This window comes from Mirounga angustirostris, unplaced genomic scaffold (genome assembly GCF_029215605.1).
Source record: "Mirounga angustirostris isolate CCGP_5_RB_7025 unplaced genomic scaffold, mMirAng1.0.hap1 SCAF_17, whole genome shotgun sequence".
NCBI classification, from domain to species: Eukaryota; Metazoa; Chordata; class Mammalia; order Carnivora; family Phocidae; genus Mirounga; species Mirounga angustirostris.
Window position 1 is genome coordinate 25,717,306 of NW_026991725.1, and position 6,025 is coordinate 25,723,330.

A 6,025-nucleotide genomic window follows, 5' to 3' on the forward strand; every position below is an offset into this window, starting at 1 on the left:
TGGATTTTCTCGCTTCTCACTATGGTGGTAATTACGGTTCAACAGGTATTCTGTGAGAACTGTTTTGTAAGGGGGGCCTGGCTGAAAACACCAACACAATGTTTAAAAACGCAGAGCGGCCATGTCAAGTCATGTCATCAGTGCGGTTATTTCCACTTGCCCAAGTATCCGGGAAATGCCGATTAGGAGACCAGTCTTTGTTAATGCTCTCAAAAGAGAAGGTGATTGTTTTTAAGCCCTCCTCCCTCTTAAAAAAAATCATTTCAAGAACTGGAGGGGTTATGAGAAAGCGGTGGTACTTTTAAAGGGTTGTAAAAGAGAGAAGGCCAGGGCCAGCGGGCAGTCGCGTTCGTATCTCACCAGTGGAGGTATCCGATCCCCCTAGTGCAGGACTCTGGTGGGTCTGGGGCGGGGGTGGGAGGAGTCCTGTCTCCACCATAAACTGGGTGATCTTGGACAAGTTATTTCACTTCTCCGAACCTCAGTCTGTCCATCTTTAAAGCTGGGGTGATATTCAGAGTATCCCCTTGTCAGGTTGTTGTAAGGGTTCAATGAGATGATGTGTGTGGAGCACATAGCTCTGAGCAGGGTGACTGGCCGGGATCCAACCACACTTTGTTGAAGAATCTAGTGGCTTCCTTTACCTGCCCTCCAAGCTGACTGCCTACTGCCTCCAGCCAATACTGCATCAGCTAGAACCAGATGGTGGTTGGTTAAGTAAGGCTGTCTTGTGGCGCCTGGGTGGCTCAGTCGTTAAGCGTCTGCCTTCAGCTCAGGTCGTGATCCTGGGGTCCTGGGATCGAGCCCCTGCATCGGGTTCCCTGCTCCACTGGAACCCTGCTTCTCCCTCTCCCACTCCCCCTGCTTGTGTTCCCTCTCTCGCTGTATCTCTCTCTGTCAAATAAATACATAAAATCTTAAAAAAAAAAAAAAAGTTAGGCTTTCTTTGTATTTCGATATACTCATTGCGTGGGTTTGGCTGTTTCCCATGCTTTCCCAGGCAGGTGCTCTGTCTTGAACCACCGTCATCGTCCTCACCACCCCCCGCCCCCCAACAGCCCCTAATACTTACTGCGTGCATCCCGTGTACCAGGCATCGGGCAAGGTACTTTCATCCGCCTCTCATTTTCTTCTCCCAATCACCCTGGAAAATTGATACTGCAGTAACTTTGTCCCCATTGTGCAGGTGGCGTCCCTGGACTTGAACCCGGAACTGCGCTAAAGCCTATGTTCTTTTTTTTTTTTTAAAGATTTTTTTTTTTTTTTTAATTTGAGAGAGAGAATGAGAGACAGAGGGCACGAGAGGGAAGAGGGTCAGAGGGAGAAGCAGACCCCCTGCTGAGCAGGGAGCCCGATGCCGGACTCAATCCCAGGACTCCAGGATCATGACCTGAGCCGAAGGCAGTCGCTTAACCAACTGAGCCACCCAGGCGCCCCTAAAGCCTATGTTCTTGACCCCACTCTTCACTGCCTCTCTTCATGTGGCGATCTCACCTTTTACAGGTTGGATTTCACTAGTTTTGTTTTTGGAGAGCCCATCAAACTCTAGGTTCCTGGATAGTCACAACCGGTTTTGGGTTTCTGGTGACAACTTAAGGTGCTGTGCCCTGCAGTTTAGGGGGAGGGGATAAGTAGGATTTCATTGCAAGGAAAGTGATCCTGGTCTAAATAAACTGGCATGATGGGAAACATTCAAGAAGGACGTCAAACGTTTGGCAAAGTTCAGTTCCACTAGGCTTGAGCAGGGTTTTTGTTTGTTTGGTTTAAGTAGGCTCGATGCCAGTGTGGAGCTTGATGTGGGGCTTGAACTCACGGCCCTGAGATCAAGCCCTGAGCTGAGATCAAGAGTCAGAGGCTCAACTGACTGAGCCACCCAGGCGCTCCTTGAGCAGGGTTTTGAGTGTCCTGAGGATCTGTTCTCCCCAGAAGCTGTAAAGAACAATTCTAGGTCTGGCTCCTACGGTTGGCTCTTAGATGAGTCACTCAGTTCTCTTCTTTGGGCCCCAGTTTCCCCTTTTGGAAAATGAGGGGATTAAACCAAATTGGTGGTTCTCAAAGCTTTGATGTGCTAGATTTCTAGGCTTCCACCTGGTAGACTCTAATTCAGTAGAGTTGGGTGGGGCCCGGGCAGCCACTCTGGGGAAATTCTGATGCCCGTTAATTTGAGAATCGTCCACCTGGACCATGACTGACATTTGATTTGAAAGCTAATGTCCCAGGATATTGTGGAGTGTTTTTTGAGGAGGAGGAAGACCCATCCAAAGTGCACACGCAGGAAGAGGCGGGTAAAGTTTAGAGAGTAAGTAACTGTGCATGACAGCCGTCTGATATTGGTACTTCCTGAAATTTCTGAGACTCAGGTCTCGTAAAAGCTTCCCCAAAGCTCACAGACTGACAGGAAACCACAACAGGGGTAAAATGCAAACATAACACACCCTATCAGACATGGGGGCAGCTCTCCATGCAGCATGATAACTTGTATCATTGAAGTTTAGAAGTAATTTCTTTTAAATCTGTGCATTTTTCTTTTTTTGGTGGTATGGAGAACTCTGAAGGAAAGGAGATGTGGATTCAAAAGGGAATAATTTTTACATGTATATCTCCCAGTGTAAGAACACTGATCTCCAAGTAGGTTCTTTTGTCTTTAAGTCTTTCAGATTATTGATTCACAGTGATGAAATCCTAGGACACATATGTAATCTCTATATCATCTTAGTACCTTGGGCTATAGACTGAGCCTATTTTTTTTTTTTTCCTCCAAAAAAGTGGTTTGTAAGGGTTAACTTCAGCCCAAGATTATAAATACAGATTATATTCGTAAAGTGATCTACTCTAATATTAACTTTAGGAAATTAGAAATAAGACTCAAAAGTATGAAAAGCACATGGGCATATAGTAAGTGCTCAAAAATGTTGGCTTTTAATATTAGCTGATCACAGGATCAGCTTTCACTAATTTCTCCTTGAGTTACAAACTGCTGTTGACTCAGGGATTGTTTCTAAGGAGACAAGGTTCCTGAACCTCCAGGTAGCAGGAAATAGACTTTTCTTTTATTGCAGCTTTCCCCAAAGACCTTTATCCAGACTACTCTATGGGATCCTTCAGATGAATTTGGGTGATGTGCAGATCTTCTAAATAACGTTCTTTAGAATTGTACTTATTTAAGTATAAATATCACCAGTAAAATATCTGTATTTAAGAGTCTTTTCTTTTTGGGGCACCTGGGTGGCTCAGCTGGTTAAGCATCTGCCTTCAGCTCAGCTCATGATCCCAGGGTCCTGGGATGGAGCCCCGAGTCAGGCTCCCTGCTCAGTGCGGAGCCTGCTTCTCCCTCTCCCTCTGCCCGCCTCCCCCCCCCACCCCCGCCATGCTCTATCTCAAATAAATAAATAAAATCTTTCTTAAAAAAAGAGTATTTTCTTTTTATGACAAAAGACCATTGTTTCACATTTATGCTGATATCAAGTTTCCTTTTAAAATGAATGATTCAAGTGGAATAAGTAAGTTGATTTAGAGAAAGCTGTTAAGTAGTAATAATAGAGGAGGTGGTACCCAGAAATGGTAGAAATCGTGGCAGTGCATGCAAATGACTGAGTTTTGAGAAGTACTGTGTTAGTGAATTGAACCCACTTGCTCTCCATTTTGCTCCATATGAAACTATTAATCAACACTCACTTTATGGAGTTTGCATCTATACTATAAGCATTTTGTGCTGGACAGGACCTTAAGGTCATCAAAGAACAACCCTTCTTATTTTAGATTTTTAGATGTTTGAAGGTCTTTTATTTGGGAGAGGATTACATTTATTTTATTTGATTTCAAGGTGTAGAAGCAGGACGAGGGGGTTGACAGGAAGGCAGATTTTAGCTCAATGAGGAGAAATACTTCAACTAAACAAAGAATGAGCTGTCTTCAGAGAGGATGGGCTCCCCAAGACTAGAGGTGTTTATGTTAGCAGTGTGTGACAACCCTAGGGGACATGGGGAAGGGGATGCTCTCTATCCAAGGACCGGATGGGACCTAAGGTCTTTGCCACTCTTGAGTGTCAAGGAATCTGAGGTAGCCTTTCTTTCCTTTCAAATGGCTTATCATAAGAAACCATTATCTTCAATTGTCTCAGTTTTATGGAAAAAGCAATTAAATCATTTGGGAATTTCCCTTCCCCACACAACACTTTTTTGATTCAAAAAATTATGCAGGGACACCTGGGTGGCTCAGACCGTCAAGCGTCTGCCTTCGGCTCAGGTCATGATCCCGGGGTCCTGGGAGCCAGTCCCACATTGGGCTCCCTGCTCAGCGGAGAGCCTGCTTCTCCCTCTCCCTCTGCCTGCTGCTTCCCCTGCTTGTACTTTCTCTCTCTCTGTTAAATAAATAATATCTTAAAAAAATAAAATAAAAAAATAAAAAATCATGCAAAAAAATTATAAGAACCTTTTGGGTGCTAAATGAGAAAACATGTGAACATAAGCCCGCTGGTTTAACAATTTCCTGCAATGTATTTTCTTTTTCTTTTTTTTTTTTTTTAAAGATTTTATTTATTTATTTGAGAGAGAGACTGAGAGAGAGAGAGCATGAGAGGGGGGAGGGTCGGGAGGGTCAGAGGGAGAAGCAGACTCCCTGCCGAGCAGGGAGCCCGATGCGGGACTCGATCCAGGGAATCCAGGATCATGACCTGAGCCGAAGGCAGTCGCTTAACCAACTGAGCCACGCAGGCGCCCTCCTGCAATGTATTTTCAAAATCAGGTGGTTAAATACTTGATAGTTTGGGATTTGCATTTTAATCAGGGTTTTGTTTAACAATAGGCTGTAATTATTAGAGAGGTATGTAGATCAGTCTGGTAAATCAAAAGTTCCATCACTTTACACTCAGAGAACTGCTATTAAGAGCTTACACTTGGACTTTAAAATGCAGAATTATTAGGTTGAACCAGGTCAACTTGCCATTTTGTAGACAAAAATGTACACCGGCAATTTCATATAGTTCAACCTAATACTAAAGATACTTATGAACAGCTTTATAATTTCCAATACATTTGGGTATCGTTTTCTACTAAACTCAGAATTTGCCTTCGCATACTGATCAAAGAAACATTATCACAGTAAGCCGAATTATAATTCAGCATGATTTCTTCTAAAAAGGCTCCCGAGTTCCTTTTGACTTGTTATTGCACAGCAGATTTTTCATTTGCAAAGACCTTAAGCCCTCTAATGTGCAAACCATTAAGAAGCCAATTGTTCCAGCAAGGTTTGCCCAGTGGTGAGAAACAAGATAAAACTCCTGCGCACGCTGAAACCAGGTGGGGAGCCCGTGTGTGGTAGTGCTTGGGGGTAGAGATCTATTCATGAAATGAGGATTTAACAAAGCATGATCCCAGCTTCCTTGCCTGTTCACATGAGAAACCAAAGCTTCAATTTAACTGCAAGCGGCGAGTTTCACACTGTCAGCACCAACTGTCTGAAACCCCAAACTGGTATCTAAATGTGAAGGAGCAAAACTAAAAAATGTAGAGCGACTTAGTTAAATGTCAGATTCTCTTTTCAAATATACTGAACTGAGTGTTTTATCTTTTCCATAGGACATTCATTCCGTGTTAAAAGCTCCTAACTTTCCCTCCAAGTTCTGTTTTTCAGCAGAGCCTTTTAAAAATTCATGCTTGTTGACAGGGAAAGATAGGAAATTTGAAACTCTTTGTGAGAAAACCAGGGGACTGGTTTTTTTGTTAAAAATTCATGAAAATATAAGCCCTTAATTCTATGCATTCATACTCAAAAATAAATGCACTAAAAATCACGGCTTTTTGGAGCAATAAGGGCACTGAGACCAAGCAGTTCCATCTATTTTACAGTTGAAACAGGCTCCGAGTTTAAGTGACTTGCCCAATGCCTGCGGGGATATGGAAAGAAAAAAAGGAAAAAAAAAAAAATCAAAGACCCCAATTATATCCCACATTCTCAAAGAAACTAAGAAACATCTCCAACATTGGTGATTTCTGCAACAGATCACTCTGACACGGGGGAATTTTAA